The sequence below is a fragment of the Rhinopithecus bieti genome, unplaced genomic scaffold (assembly GCF_001698545.2).
Source record: "Rhinopithecus bieti isolate Rb0 unplaced genomic scaffold, ASM169854v2 scaffold_16097, whole genome shotgun sequence".
NCBI classification, from domain to species: domain Eukaryota; kingdom Metazoa; phylum Chordata; class Mammalia; order Primates; family Cercopithecidae; genus Rhinopithecus; species Rhinopithecus bieti.
Window position 1 is genome coordinate 36,996 of NW_016808851.1, and position 16,992 is coordinate 53,987.

Consider the following 16,992-nt stretch of genomic DNA (forward strand, 5'->3'; position numbering starts at 1 on the left):
TAAGGAAAAGAAGGCACGAGGAACCAGCACAGGAGAGTGAGGAGGATGGGGAGCAGGTTGGAAATTGAACTGACAAATGTCCAGTGCGTGTTCCCAAGGAAATACAATGTAATTGTAGTAAACAGGGCTTGGCAAAGAGGGCCTGCCTCTGATCTGAAACTTGAGAGCTCTCCTAGCGGAGAGGCACTGGTAACCAAGAAGGGTGAGCTTTCAAAGTATGAGCAGCCAGGCAACCCTCGAGCATGGCAGGTGCATCGGGAATCCTGGAATACCTACCAGGCACACTGGAAGAAGGAGACGGGGTGGGATTTTCCAGACCCTTAGCCTTCCTAGGCTGGGTTGAGAGAAGACACCCAGGCTGGTCTGGACAAAAAAAAGGACCCTGCAGCCTGGGCCAGGACTACTCACTATTGGACAGGCCAGAAAGAAGGGGCCTCCAGCACGGCTGCCTTGCAGGGAGGAAGGACCTCATCTGCAGCCTGGGTCAGCCTCAAAGGCAGGGGCCCTCCAGCCCAACTGCACGCGGGTCCCTGCCATCCTCACTGCCCTCACCCTCAATGTTCAATGCCATCTCTCCCATGCAGGCCTTATACAGGGCCCAGAGAGATGAAACAACTTTCCAGGGGCTCCAGGAACACCAACCAAATTCTTCCCACCTCTCTACTCCCTAAAGGACCATTTCTAGCCTCTCTCTGGTTTTCCTGAAGTCTCACTGGTTACTCTAAGCAGAAGGTGGTGGGACCACCTCTGGCCGGGAGGCCAGTGACTTGCAGTCAGGTTCCAGCTCTGCATGACCTTGGCAAGTCCCATCTCTCTGAGTCCTGAGTTATTTCACCTCCATAGAGTGGGAAAGAGCAAAGATTTTTAAATGCTTTTTAATTTTATTATTTTTTTTTGAGACAGAGCTTCGCTCTTGTCACCCAGCTAGAGTGCAGTGGTGCGATCTTGGCTCACTGCAACCTCCACCTCCCAGGTTCAAGGGATGCTCCTGCCTTAGCCTCCCAAGTAGCTGGGATTACAGGTGTGCGCCACCACACCCAGCTAATTTTGTATTTTAGTAGAGATGGGGTTTTACCGTGTTGGCCAGGCTGGTCTTGAACTCCTGACCTCAGGTGATCCACCCGTCTTGGCCTCCCAAAGTGCTGGGATTACAGGCGTGAGCCACCACGCCTGGCCTATTTTTATTTTTTCAGAAGTAGAAACCTTAGCATTTGGAGAGAAATGTGAGGAATATCAATATGTAAAACAAGGCGGGACTGCTCTGACTGGAGCAGGGGAGCCTGCAGTCCTGCCTGCTTGGCCTCCCCTATGCCCCTGAGTGCCTCTCCCACACCCACAGCCTGAGAGCCACCACACTGCAGGACTGCTAAGGGACTTCTTGCTCTCAAGCTTAATAGGGGCTTCCAAGTGGGCTAGGGCTGGGAGGTCCAAGGGCAGTGCTATCTGCTGGAGAGACAGCTGGCTCTCTAGTGGGGACAGTGGAGGGCAGACCCATTGTGCCTTGCTCACGAAGACATTTCTCAAGGAGAACTAGCTTCCCGGGGGTGGTTGTGGTTCCAGGCGAAGGTGCAATATGAACCATCTCCCTCCCAGAGCTGTGCATGGGGGGAGGCAGCTACCCAGACATCCCTCAGGAAGCTGAAGGGGTCACACTGCCTGTGACAGGCGACCCATGTGATGACCCTCCCCCTGCCCCACCCCAGGCGCCTGCACCTTGGTCAGGATAGAAGGAAGCAGATGTAGAGGAAAGCGTGGAGCATGGAGCCCCCTACCTAGAAGTGATTGGAGTCCTCGGGTCCAGCTTTACTGTCCCAAGGGAGAGCAGACGTTAAGAGCACCAGACCAGGCCCTGCCTTCAGCCTCTGCTCTGGAAACCCCCTCATTCCACAGTGTCTGCTTAATCCGTGTTAACAGTGGACTGACCTCCCGCCTCAGTGGCCTCACACTGGGCGTGCCCCAGATCCTCACAGGCCTCCTTCGAAAAATAAACACTTTCTCCATTTTCCCATTAGCAGCTTCACAGGATTTTCTGCTGTAAGTTCCCAGCTCTAGTGAAGTGGAAACACATGTTCCAAAGAGCCTCCGCTTGCCCACCAGCCACCATGGGGCTGGAGCTGTGACTGGCCACGTGCAGCTGTCCACTGGGGAGAGAGGGGGTCAGAACCCCCAAAATTCTGCCACCTCCAGCATAAACCAAGGTTCTCCACACAACTGGGCAAGGAGCTGGGAGGCACAGCTTCTGTGTGATGCTCTTCATTGGCTGTATCTTCTGGCAAAGCTCATTACCTCTCTGGGCCTCAGTTTCTATTTTATTGCAGCTTATTATTTTGAGACAGAGTGTTGCTCTTTTGCCCAGTCTAGAGTGCAGTGGCGTGATGTTGGCTCACTGCAACCTTCACCTCCTGGGTTCAGGTGATTCTCATGCCTCAGCCTCCCAAGTAGCTGAAATAACAGGCATGTGCCACCATACCCAGCTAATTGTGTGTGTGTGTGTGTGTGTGTGTGTGTGTGTGTGTGTGGTATTTTTAGCAGAGATGAAGTTTCACCAGGTTGGCCAGGCTGGTCTCGAACTCCTGACCTCAAGTGATCCACCTGCCTCAACCTCCCCAAAGTGCTAGGATTACAGGCGTGAGCCACCGTGCCCGGCCTCAGTTTCTATTTTAAAATGGAGATTATAACTCCTATTTTAAGGACTAGAGGATCAAAATTATCTGAGAGGACAAGGAAGGGTCTTCAAGTGCTTTGCCAGTGGGGATGGGGTACTTGGAACATGTCTTACTCTTCTGGCTTTTTCTGGTCATCTCACCTTCTGCAGATGTAGTAAAGGAAGTAGCCAGGCCTTCCCTCACTGCACTGCCCTACACTCTAAGAGAGAGCCTTTGGAAGCTCAGACCCCTGGGGTTGGCTACCTTCCTTCCAGTGCCTAGTGCATTCTGCTCCCCAAGGCCACAGTTCTCTGTGAAGGTTCTAGAATGCTCCATCATTGGCTCCTGAAGGTGGGGCAAGGAGCTGCCCAGTTGGCCTCGGCTAACACCCCCACAATGCCCATTGCAGGCACTGGCACAGAGCAGATTCAGGCTGGGAACTGCAAATGCTTGTCTGCTGGTTCCATCTCTCAGCTCCTTCTCACTTCCTCTGCCTGTGGAGTTCGAGATCAGCCTGAGCAACATGAATCTCTACTAAAAATGCAAAATTAGCCGGACGTGGTGACGCACGCCTGTAATCCCAGCTACTCCGGAGGCTGAAGCAGGAGAATCACTAGAACCCGGGAGGCGGAGGTTGCTGTGAGCTGAGATCGCCCCACTGCACTCCAGCCTGGGCAACAAGAGGGAAACTCAATCTAAAAAAAAAAAAAATGTTCTATGTGTGTGTACATATCTGTGTATCAGATTCTCATCAGAAAAAAATATATAATGTATTTCTAATTTAATTCATTACTGAGTACATACCTGACGGGGAGTGCCACCAGTTTGTCAAAACAATAATGAAAACTGAAACCTCTACTTAGTTTTCTAAAATTTTTTTTTTGTTGAAATGTGACAACCTTACTACACGAATGCAAAAATCTTAAATAGTCCACTCGATGTATTTTTTAAAAAACTCGAACTTGGCCCGCAGGAGGTGAGCCAAGGCACTGAAGGAGAGGTAGGTGAAAGAGGCGAGGACAATGATGAAGACGGGTAGGGCGTGTGGGTCTCCCCGGAAGTCCATGGTCCCCACAAGGACGGCCAGCCACAGCAGCAGCGGCTGAACCGCATGCGGAAGTAGAAGCGCCAGGTCCGATGCAGTGGCCGGTAGCCCGTGTAGATGCACAGCTTCCAGAAAAGCGGCGGTACCTTGGCTCTGTCCATGGTGAAGGCAGGCTGGGGCTGCAGAGATGCCTGAGGCTCCTGGATGGCCTGCCGCAGACTGGGCAGGAGGTGGCTGAGCTCCTGGGCCATGGCCATAGCTGTGGGCCTGGGCGGGGAGCTGGGAGAGAGGCCAGAGCACAGTCAGGGGCCTGGTGTCCTCACCCCCACGAGCAGCAGCTGGGGGGCTCTGATGCCCAGATCTTACTCCCTCCTTCCCGACAGCCTTGTCTTTACACTGGGTTTAAGAACAGAAGACTCATCCTATGGAATTCCTCACCTCTGACCTTGGGACAGCAAGAATCCCTGATGTGTCCCAGGTACCTAGAACAGAGCCTGACATATAGTAGGTGCCCGATAAATGTTTGAGGAATGTACTAATTAAAAAAAACAAAAACAAAAAAACCTCTAGATAGGCCAAGGGGTGTGATGCCATCAGGGCACAGGCGACCTTGAAGACGTTGCCGCCCTGGCAGTGATGCTTTTCCAGCATTCTTTCAATCAACGTGAGTCTGAAATTTACATAGCTAATCATGTGCTGGGATTGTCCTTCTTGAACAGGTTGTAGGAGTTCAGCGCTGTAATGTTTAGAGGGTGGTGAAAGGATTTCTTATACCACACCTTGTGTGTTATCTGGGAGTAAGTGCTGCAGCCACAAGTGCCACCAGTGAGTCTTCTCAGGGTGAACGGGAAAAGGGGATGGAACCTTGCTGAGCTAAGTCATGCTAAACACAGACAGCAAACAAACTTTCCATCAAAGGGCTAGGGGAACCCTGGGGTGGATGGCGAGGAGACAACACCCCAGGCAGGTGTTCCAGATCTTGGACCTTGCCCCTTCTCTGGCAGAGATGCGTGCTTCATCCCTCCTCTCACTGCAGGTTTGTGCTACCAGCCCTACTGTGTAGTGTGGGAGCTCAAGACTAAGGCAGTGCACCATTTCTGTGGAGAGAGATGGATCAGGGAATGGGGGCTTGGGTGAGACCCATGGTTCACCTCTCTCAAGTCCTTACCAGACTAAGACATCCTCAAAGGCCAGAGACCAGCCTGCCACTCACCTTTTTGCCACCTGATGTTGAAGGGGGCCAGCCCCTCCACACCTGTGGGTATATCTCATCAGGTGAGACGAGAGACTGAGAAAAGAAATAAGACACAGAGACAAAGTATAGAGAAAGAACAGTGGGCCCAGGGGACCGCACCGGCACGAGTCTCTGAGTTCCCTCAGTATTTATTGATTAGTATTTTCAATCTCAGCAAGAGGAATGCGGCAGGAGAGCAGGGTGATAGTAGGGAGAAGGTCAGCAAGGAAACATGTGAGCAAAGGAATCTGTGTCACAAATAAGTTCAAGGGAAGGTACTATGCTTGGATGTGCACATAGGCCAGATTTATGCTTCTCTCCACCCAAGCATCTCAGTGGAGTAAAGAATAACAAAACAGCATTGCTGCCAACACGTCTCGCCTCCTGCCATAGGGCGGTTTTTCTCCTATCTCAGAATAGAACAAATATACAATCAGGTTTTATACTGAGACATTCCATTCCCAGGGTCAGGCGGGAGACGGTTGCCTTCCTCTATCTCAACTGCAAGAGGCTTTCCTCTTTTACTAATCCACCTCAACACAGACCCTTCATGGGTGTGGACTGGGGGATGATCAGGTCTTTCCCACCCCGCAAAGCCATATCTCAGGCTATCACATGGGGAGAGACGTTGGATGATACCCAGCTTTCCAGGACAGAGGTCCCTGCGGCTTTTCACAGTGCATTGTGCTCCTGGTTTATCCAGACCGGAGAATGGCGATGACTTTTACCAAGCATACTACCTGTAAACATTTTGTTAACAAGGCACAGCCCTAGATCCCTTAAACCTTGATTCCATACAACACAGATTTCTGTGAGCTCAAGGTTGGGGCAAAGTTACAGATTAACAGCATCTCAGGGCAAAGCAATTGTTCAGGGTAAAGGTCAAAACGGAGTTTCTTATGTCTTCCTTTTCTACATAGACACAATCACAGTCTGATCGCTCTTTCTTTTCCCTACATATCCCCCTTTTCTTTTTGACAAAACCACCATGGTCATCATGGCCCATTCTCACTGGTCGCTGTCTCTTCGGAGCTGCTGGATACACCGGCAGACTAACAACAGACAGAACAGACATACAAGGATTAATATGAAATTTATAACAGTGGAACTTCCGATAGTTTTAACCCATGTGACAGGGTTAAGATTTGTGAGGCCATCAGCAGCTTTCATGATTGCCTCAGTTTCTGGCACCAGATTTAAATGGGCTTTAGATGCCTCAAAAATTTCTTCTTTTAATTTTGAAATATCTAAAGTAAGATTATCTTTTCTTCCTTATATATGGTGTCTAACCACGTCCCAGTGATGCTCAGACTCATTATAGGCTTGGGGTATAATACAAAAATCTGACGTGTTCCAGTCATACTGTAACTGAAAATGATGTTGCAAGCCCATGAGCCTTCTCCCATCCAAATGACAGCTGGTCTAAGATCATTAATTTGGTTTGCCAATTTTTGATCTATTTGGGTCTGAGAATTCCACAATTTTGAGGAATTCTTTTGCCAATTATTTACATATTCTGCAGTTTGAACACAGCAGTGTAAAGCAATTCCAGCAGCCGCAGCAGTAGCTGTGACTGCAATAAGACCCATAATCACTGCAATCAAAGTAAAAATGAATCATTTGGATCTAGTTAGAACTCCTTTTAATACTTCCGTTAAAATATGGACAGATGGAGAAGCCTCTCCCACGGTTGGTCCATGGACACAGGCATCCACGTGCCCTCTCTTGCCCTCACTAGTAGAATACAGTGCTGCCAATCAAAAGTTGAATCAATGCAAGTAAACAATCTACAATTTTCCCAGGTTATAGTTTGGGAATCTGGGTTAATAGCTATGTTTCCTACAGCTAACATATACGGAGGTTTTACACAACCTTGCAAAGGAATTGTCAGATCGGAATTTAGGTTAATAGTATAATATGGCTTAGGATCTCTTGTTCCTATAGCTTGATTTCCAGACCAAATTCTAATGTGGTGCAAGGCCAAAGTAAACTTTCATAATTCTGGATGTTTAGGACCAGTAACAGGACTAACTAACTTTGGTCGAGGTGATGAGATTCCCTTTGCACTCCATTTCCATGGATAGGGTGATTCTAACCTTCTATAAACCTAGTCCAGCCTTTCAGTTAAATCACTATCATAGTCCTGATTAGTGGGCCAGACGGATGGGGCCTGTGAACATGAGTGGGTCTGGCCCGTACAATCATAACATAATTGGCCTCGAGGGGCCCAGTCCATAATAGTTCCAAATTCATGGTTTTGTAAACACCACCGCAGTATCAGCCACACGTTCTTCCCAAACTAAGGCTTCTGGGCCTTTTGATCCTTTGGGAATTTCCTTGGGGCAAAGCTTCCCCTTAGGCCTAATTTTTAATGATCTTTGATAAGAAGAACCCTGTAAATTATTTATCTGTGGCCCGAGTGACATTCCACTTACCATGTGATAAGTAAATCTACTGGTGGCACTGACAGTAGGTGCTTCTACCAACCAATTCTGGGTTGTAGGCATTAAATATCCTGGTACCTTCCCTAGGCAAATAGGAGGATAATAATACCCAGTGGAAATATCCATCATCATTCCTTCTTGTTCAGGTTGGGCAGGGCCACGATCACCTGTGGGGCCTGGTGCCCATGCACTATTATTAACATATACTTCAATAGGATTATCCATCCAAGTGACTGTCTGAATTAAGGGCGGGAAAGGCACATAGGCCCAGTAAGTATAATTAGCTGCAGCTGCTCTGGCAGTCGCAGGGAGACTGACCACCGTTGATACAATCATCAAAGCTGCAAGCAGCATGTTCTCTGGAGTTTGTGTGACCCTTGTTTTCTTCAGGCTTTTTTCAGCTAACTGTGTCAGCTCCTTTAGTTGGCCCCAGGTTGGCAGCTCCACTTCCTTGGTGGATGGCAACTTCATTTGTTCTTCTGATATCACCATTTTGTTCACCTGGCGAGTTGATGATGCTCAATTGTGGGTTTTCTGTCTCCGCAGAGGCACTTTTCTTTGCATCTCTGATGGGTTCATTGTAGAACTTTAAATATCTAGTGGGTATCCAAACAGGAAGCTGATTTTCTCCTGGTGAAACACAAGCAAAGCTTCTCCCCCATGTTATCACCTTCCCTATTTCCCATGTCTTATTTTTGATGTCTTTCCACCAAATCAGTTTTCCTTCATGTAGGCTGTTCTTTTTACCAGTAAAATGTTCTGCAGAAGGAGTGGTCTGATTTCTATAAATGTTTAAAAAGTTTAAAATATAGAGTGCTAGATCAAGTTGCATCTGGGGAGTGTTATACTCCTTGCTGTCTTTTTCCTTTTTTTGTTTAACCAATTGACCTTTGAGTGTCCTGTTAGTTCTTTCAATTATGGCCTGTCCTTGGGAATTATAAGGGATTCCTATTGTATGTGTAATTTTCCACTGATTTAAGAATTTTTGAAATGTTTGACTATAGTATACTGGCCCATTGTCTGCTTTAATTTTTTCTGGAACTCCCATGACAGCAAAACAAGATAATAAATGTCTTTTAACATGGGAAGTACTTTCTCCTGTCTGGCAGGTTTGCCCATACAAAATGTGAATAAGTATCAACTATCACATGGACAAATGACAATTTTCCAAATGAAGGTACATGTGTGACGTCCATTTGCCTAACACATTAGGACATAGACCTCTGGGATTAACTTCTGCCTCCTGAGTGGGCAGGTGTAGGACTTCATACTGAGTGCAATGTTGTACAATATTTTTTGCCTGTTTTAATGTGATATCAAATTTATTTTTTAGTCCTATTGCATTTACATGAGTCAGGGCATGAAGTTCTTGTGCTTCCATGAAGGCGGGTGACACCAGCAAGTCAGCTTGTTCATTTGCTTTAAAGGCCCTGGTGAATTAGTATGTGCTTGAACATGAGTAATATAAAATGGGAAATTTCTTTTTCTTACAGTTTGCTGTAACAAATTAAACAGCTGGTTTAACTGATCATACTATATTTGATTAGGGCTGTCTCAACATCCTTTGTAGCCTATACTACATATGCAGAATCTGATACAATGTTAATAGACTGATTAAAATCTTGTGACACTGAAATGACAGCAACCAAACATTGAGTTTCAATGACTCGTTCTTTTGGCCTGATGTAAGCCGTGTTTCCATTGCTGGGTGCATTTCCAATGCACCGTCAGAGCATTTTCTAAAGGTTTATGTCTAGTAATTTTAGGTAAAATCCAAGTAGTCAATTTTAAAACTGGAAGATTTTGTTTTGGGTAATGAATGTCAATAATTCCAACAAAATCAGCAAGACTAATCTGCCATGCAGTAGAATTGATAAAGGCTTGTCTAACCTGTTCCTTGTGTAAAGGGACAATAATTCTTATCTGGGTCACTTCCATACAATTTTACTATTCGTAGTCTTGCCTGACCAATTAATGTAGCCAATTGATCCAAGTACAGTGTAAAAGTCTTAATCGTACTGTGAGGAAGGATCACTCCACAAGACAATAATGCCTGTTGGAGAATGTGCAGTAGCAAAAATCAAAAGTTGGAGTGGGGCTAAGTGATCTATTCTATTTACTTCTGCTGACCGAATTTTTTCTTCAACTAATTCAATTTCTTTAGTTGTCTCTGGAGTTAATGCTCTTTTGCTATTCAATTCTGGACCCCCTCTCAAGATAGAGAACAAAGTTGACATGGCATAAGTAGGGATGTGTAGAGTTGACCAAATCCAATTAATATCTCTTAGCAATTTTTGAAAGTTATTTAATGTTTTTAATGTGTCTTTTCTTATATCTATTTTTTGTGGTTTAATTTTCCTTTCCCCTACTTGCATTCCCAAGTAACGGAAAGGAGCAGAGGTTTGAATCTTATCAGATGCTATTGTCAGTCCTGCATTTGCAACCTCTGTCTGCAGAAATGTGTAACGGTCAATTAATTTGTCTCTCGTTTCTGCAGCACACAGCATATCATCAACATAATGAATGATATAACAGTCTGATAACTTGTCTCTAACTGGTTGAAGAGCTTGAGCTACAAAAGCCTGACAAATAGTTGGACTATTTAGCATTCCCTGAGGCAACACTTTCCACTGAAACCTGGTGGCTGGTTCTTTATTATTTATAGCTGGTATAGTAAAACAAATTTTCAAAATCCTGTTTTGCCAGAGGAATGGTAAAAAAGCAATCCTTCAGATCAGTAATAATGAAAGGCCAATCTTCGGGGATCATGGCCGGAGAGGGCAATCCGGCTTGGAGAGCCTCCGTGGGTTGAATTATGGCATTAACGTCTCTTAAGTCGGTCAGCAAGCGCCATCTGCTGGAATTTTTCTGAATTGCAAACACAGGACACTCAAGGCGAAAATGAAGGCTCAGTATGTCCCTTTTCTAATTGTTCCTTTGCCAGTAAGTGTAAAGTCTCCAGCTTTTGTTTTGGTAGCAGCCACTGATTTACCCATACAGGTTTTTCTGTTTTCCAAGTTAATGGAATGGGTTTTGGAGGCTCTATAGTGGCCACTCCTAAAAAGGATACCCTACTCCTTTTCTTTCTTGATTTCCCTCAGCCTCAATTGGGACTTTAATGCCATCTCCATTCTTCCCTAGTCCTTTGCCAGGGAGATATCCCATTTTAGTCACGACTTTGTGACACGTGGGGCTGTATAGGGAGGCTGGGATAGTAATCTCTGCATGCCATCGTTGTAACACGTCTCGGCCCCATAAACTAATTGGAATAGAAGTGATCGCAGGTTAAACTGTACTCTCTCGATTATCAGGTCCTAGACAATGTAAAATCATGGCACTTTGATACACTTCTGAGGCGGTGCCCACACCGACAAATCCTGTAACAGGCTTTTGTTTAGGCTAATTTTTTGGCCATTGACTAAAGGTGATGATAGAAACATCAGCCCTGGTATCCACTACTCCTTCAAACTGCTTTCCCTGAATAGTGACTGTACACACAGGTCTGTTCTCTGAGACCTGACTAGCCCAATAAGCGGCTTTTCCAGCAGGGTTGGTACTTCCAAACCCTCCTGTTCTTTCTGGTTTGTTTTCTCCGATTTTAATATAAGGCAAAAGCAGTAAGTGAGCAATTCTATCCCCTGGATTGGCACTCCAGGGAACAGCTGATCACTAACTGAATTTCTCCTTTATAATCTGAATCAATTACCCCAGTATGAATTTGGACTCCCTTCAAATTTAGACTTGATCTCCCTAAAATAAGGCCTACCGTCCCTTCTGGCAGCAGGCCTTATACCCTTGTAGGAATGTTTTGCGGGGGCTCTCCAGGAAGTAAAGAAACTATTTGGGTGGAACATAGATCTGCTGCGCTGCCTGCAGCGGTGGGGGACAGCTGATGTATTGTTGTAATTGGCTGACTCCCTGAAGTGGTGGTATTTCCTGTGGGGGTTGTTGCCCTGAAAACGCTGAGGAACAAACGGCTGAACCGGGAATGCCCCAGTTTGTTTCGGGGCCTGAGGCTGGCCCCTCTTCCCATTTCCCAACAATGGTTGCCCATTTTTATCAAATTTAGAACGACATTTATTAGCCCAAAGTTTTCCTTTTCCACATCTTGGACACAGGCCGGGTGGCTCTTTATTTTTTACTCTGTTTATTTAAGACTGTGCAATTCTTTTTTAGATGACCGATTTGACCACAATTATAACATTTTCCCTTAAATGTTCTAACTTGTCCTCCTAAAGCAACCCCGTAATTGCTTGAGCCATTAGCATTGCCTTATGCATAGCTCCTCCAATCCCATCACAAACCTTCACATATTCTGTAATTACATCAACTCCTGCTGGAACTTATCCTTTTAATGGCTTTATGGCTGATTGACATTCTGGATTTGCATTTTCATAGGCCATTATTTCTACAATAACTTTTCAGGCGTTAGCATCTGTAATAGATTTTTGAGCGGCATCTTGCAACCTTGCCACAAAGTCTGGATATGGCTCTTTAGAGCCTGGTCTAATTGAACTAAAAGAAAGGTAAGTGGTTCCTGGGTCTTGAATTTTTCCCCAGGCCCTGAGGCAAATAGCCCTTAGTTGTTCAATAGCCTCATTCTGCATCACTGATTGTTGGTTAATGGTGCTCCAATTTGGACCTGTTCCTAGCGATTGGTCTGCATCTATATTAATAGCAGGATACGTAGCCTGATTTTTTGGTACCTGTTCTTGTACTCCATCAGTCTACCAGGTTTCAAACTGTAGAAACTGAGAGGGTGAAAGGGAAGATTTAGCCAAATTTTCCCAATCATAAGGAATAAGTCTATTTCCATGAGCAAGGGAATCTAGTAATGTTATCATATAAGGGGTGTTGGGTTCATATTGTTTCACCCCTTCCTTCATATCTTTTAACATTTTCATGGTGAAAGATTCATATCTAGCTTCAGTTCGGACAGATGCTCCTGCTTGACTCCCTTTCCCCGGCTGGTATCGGTAATCGGTATCGTTTGTAGAATTACCGGGAACTGCCATGCCTCAAGATCTCCGTTTTCTGGCTTTATCAATGATTTCATGCAGTGTACCACCTTGTCCACTAGGTGGTGATGTAGGATTAAACACCACCGCCGTGGATTGCTGGCATGGTGCCATGCTATTGGCACCGGACACACTGCTTGAGGTCTGTACTGAACCTCTGGAGGCGGCCAATACTGAAACTCGGCTGGCAGCTGGTATGAATAAACTACCGGTGGTTAGGTCTTATTTTCTACCGGCTGATATTGTGGATACTGTATCTGAATCAGCATTGCCGGGATAAAGACTCTTTCCTTTTCTACTTGATAGTCTCTTGGGGTTTGTACTTGTCTAACCTGCATTTGAGGTTGTAATGTTACAGGCATCTGAACCGCGGGAGGAGGAGTTGATGGCCATCGTGGTTTAGGCTCTGATGGCCCCAATAATTCTGGACTTACTTCCCCCAGTTTTGATGATTCAGGATATATTAACTCCTGTAATTGATTATAGTCAACATTTTGCGTTGACCAAACCATTACAGACTCTGCTACATTTTTATAGTGTGAACTTTCCATTCCTTTCTGGGATTCTATCCCTGTCTCTTCTTCAGAATCTCTTACACAGCATTCAGAGGCATCAGAAACTGAAACGCTATCTTCTTCTATTTGAAATGGTTCTAAATTTGCTTTAATAATGGCCCAATCATTCCATATTGTAAGTGGGATGATTTTACCTTCCCTACTTGCTTGTTTTGATTCTTTGCCAATTTTTTCCCAATCTGTTAGATCTAAAGTTCTCTGTTCTGGAAACCATGGGCAGAATTGTTCTATTTTTGGAAACAGCATAATTAGATTTTCTGTAGAAGCTTTAATTCTCCCTTTTCTTAAAAGAATTTTAATGACGCTGAGACAAGAGGCATATTTACTTTCAGTTTGTCCCATTGTTACCCTGGGTTCCTCCGAGTGCACAAGCTTGCCGCAAGGTTGACCGTGGACGTACTTGAGAATCTCTCGTCGACTGTCCTCAATGCTCACATTCTTAGCTTATCTCCACCCTAGAGAAAGGCACCCACATTGGGCGGCAGATGAAGGGGACCAGCCCCTCCACACCTGTGGGTATATCTTGTCAGGTGGGACGAGAGACTGAGAAAAGAAAAAAGACACAGAGACAAAGAATAGAGAAAGAACAGTGGGCCCAGGGGACTGGCGCTTAGCATATGGAGGACCAGCACCGGCACCAGTCTCTGAGTTCCCTCAGTATTTATTGATTAGTATTTTCAATCTCAGCAAGAGGAATGCGGTAGGAGAGCAGGGTAATAGTAGGGGGAAGGTCAGCAGGAAAACATGTGAGCAAAGGAATCTGTGTCACAAATAAGTTCAAGGGAAGGTACTATGCTTGGATGTGCACATAGGCCAGATTTATGCTTCTCTCCACCCAAACATCTCAGTGGAGTAAAGCATAACAAAGCAGCATTGCTGCCAACATGTCTCGCCTCCTGCCATAGGGCGGTTTTTCTCCTATCTCAGAATAGAACAAATGTACAATCGGGTTTTATACTGAGACATTCCATTTCCAGGGTCAGGCAGGAGACATGGCCTTCCTCTATCTCAACTGCAGGAGGCTTTCCTCTTTTACTAATCCACGTCAGCACAGACCCTTCATGGGTGTGGACTGGGGGATGGTCAGGTCTTTCCCATCCCATAAAGCCATATCTCAGGCTATCACATGGGGAGAAACCTTGGACGATACCCGACTTTCCAGAGCAGAGGTCCCTGCGGCTTTTCACAGTGCATTGTGCTCCTGTTTTATCCAGACTAGAGAATGGCGATGACTTTTACCAAGCATACTACCTGTAAACATTTTGTTAACAAGGCACAGCCCTAGATCCCTTAAACCTTGATTCCATACAACACAGGTTTCTGTGAGCTCAAGGTTGGGGCAAAGTTACAGATTAACAGCATCTCAGGGCAAAGCAATTTTTCAGGGTAAAGGTCAAAATGGAGTTTCTTATGTCTTCCTTTTCTACATAGACACGATAGCAGTCTGATCGCTCTTTCTTTTCCCTACATGACGTAGATGAGAAAAATTCCCATTAAGACTGTCAAGATGAACGCCCCCAGGATGATCCATGTATCTGGTAGGCTCAGAGGAAGACCCGTGAATATCTGAAGCATTTACTGGTGACACTAAACAACAACAATAACAAAGCACAAGCCCTGTGACACCTGAAAATATGCTTTCCTCAGCCCCTGCTTTCCCCAGGAACACATGGTGCCCCACATAATCACTGGCTCATGTGACAGCCACTCTACCAGGCCCTGGGCCATGAAGATGAATGGGGTTGTGCCTTGTCCTTATGGAGCTCAGATTTCTACTGAGAGAGGTAGCAAATGTCCACCTGATTACCACACAATTTCACATGATTACTGTGGTTAGAACTGTTTGGAGGATGACGCAATAGGTCTTGCTCAATTCTGTGTGGGGAATTTCCTAAGAAGTGTCATTAGAGCTGGTGCAAGGGTAATTATAATAGAGGAAGAGAAGGCCTGGATGTTTGCAATGACACAGATAGGGACCATTTAGTGGTGGGTCATTGGTGACTGGATCATTGGTTGATGGGAAGGGGTTTCTACACTGAGGAAGAAACAGTGGAAAATGGGATGGGAAAGGGAGGATGGTGGGAAATTCTCATGGCCATCACCGACTCTCCAGTCAGGAAGCCCATGGAGAAGTCAATCAAATTTTCTATTGCACACACACGCTGACACCCACACAGGGAAGGCTTTTGACCTTTAAAGGGAGCTGCCTCATTCTCCCACCAGGCTCAGTTAACCTGTCGGTTCTGGCATCGCCTCCCAGTGCTCTAAGAATTCCCTGAGTCAGTGATCGCAGTCTCCCACTGAGAGCTTCCTGAAATACTTTTCCAGCCCTCTGTCTTCCTTCCATGTCTCCTTGTTCTTGCGGGCTTCATGATTAATTACTGTCCAGGTCATGTTCATTGTGTCAAAGAGGAGGGATTTCTTTCCGTTGATGGCGAACTGCCAGGACGCACCAGCGCATCATTATGCTTCACGTTGACAAAACATTTTGACCTGCAGAGTGGAAGGACCTGCAATCCAGACACAAAGCCATCATCCTCCACTCTTGAGAGGTCCATCATCGTCCAATAGGTCAAGTGTTTCTCTGCATATTTAGGGGCCTGTATTCTTTCTGCCCGGACTTGCCCTTTCCCGTCCGTTGGGTCCCATGTGTCTCTATGGTTGGGCCAACGACCAATACACAAATACACCTAAAGCCCCTCCCCACCTGTGCTCTTCCCTCCCCTCTCTTGCTGCCTGCCTCCGTTTCCCCACCGCATTCCACACTTACCACTGGTCTTTATCTGGGGTTTGAGGTCAAGAAGGAGTATCGTGACGTCTTGGCCCACTTCTCCCAGCATTTGGGTCAATTCTCCCCATGTGCTGGTGGAATTTACCTTCTTCTCCAGGAGGCCCAGAGGCTTGACCATGTTGCTGTCACTGTCATACTGAAGGAAAAGATTTTTATTCATGAAGACCCGCACTTCACACCAGGGCTGTCCAGGTCTGGACCATGATTTTGTAGTGAAGTCGAAGCAAAGAGAGTGAGCACCTGTGAGAGAAAGACACAGGTGAGGTCCAGGACACAGGAGGAGGCCCATTAGAACCCGTGCTTCTGTGACCCAAATCTCCCTGGACCAGGACAGGCTGGCAGAGGGGGGCTGTTCCATCCCAGACTCCCTCAACCCTCCGGATCCCTGCTCCCATCTCCCCCTGACTGTCTGGGGTGAGATACTTGATGGTACCGGGGACCCCTGGGGTGTACTTAGTGTTAATGGTGTTAACAGGAGGATTCATGTCACAAATACTTTTAGCAACATCTACCAAGTTCCGAGGCACAAAACAGATAAACTTCTGTGTGACCTCCTGAGACTTAAAATCTAGCTGAACACATAGGACATTCAACAGAAAGGAAAAAGAGACATTTATCATGGGACACATGCTGAATTCCTCCAGGGTCCCGGGCGTTCAGGAAAGAGTCCTGGAGTAGAAGGTGGGGGGTAGCATTGTAGAGCTGCCCCCTGTGAGCCCGTGTCTGGCCTAGGGCCTCCGGCTGGGGTCTCCCATGAACTGGGGATAACATCCCAGGGATCCTCTCCCTCACCTCATCCTTAAGAGCAGGTACTTGCTTGCCTGAAGCCTGCATGAGGCCACACTTGCCTATCCCCCACCCTTCTCCCTCCTCCTTCTTGTTCTCAGCCAGGTCTTGAGATCTCAGGACACTCACCAACCATGATCTCCAAGGCTGTTAATAGCAAGAGTAGAAGCAAAAGAAGGTTCACTGGGCTACAAGTCAGGGGCATTCTTGGCACATTGTGGAGAGTAACAGGCAGGAAGCTGGGCATGGACACAGACACCCTCACCGGTATGGTGAAGAAATGTTCAACAGCGTGGGTGTGGGCACTGCCCCAGTTCTTTACCATGGAACAACTGAGGGCAGGCCTGTAGAGACCCAATTAAAGAACAATTTCGTGAAGGGAGTGTTTTCCAAGTATTCAGAAGATAATTATTTATTGAAAAATGAAAGAAGACATTTAAAAACAAAATTAACT

General features: G+C 46.2%; 1 pseudogene; it reads right to left on the reverse strand.

Annotated features, from left to right (window-relative positions):
• Positions 1-2,017: 2,017 nt before the first annotated feature.
• On the reverse strand, positions 2,018-16,743 carry LOC108539125 (NKG2D ligand 4-like; annotated as a pseudogene).
• Between the last annotated feature and the right edge of the window lie 249 nt (positions 16,744-16,992).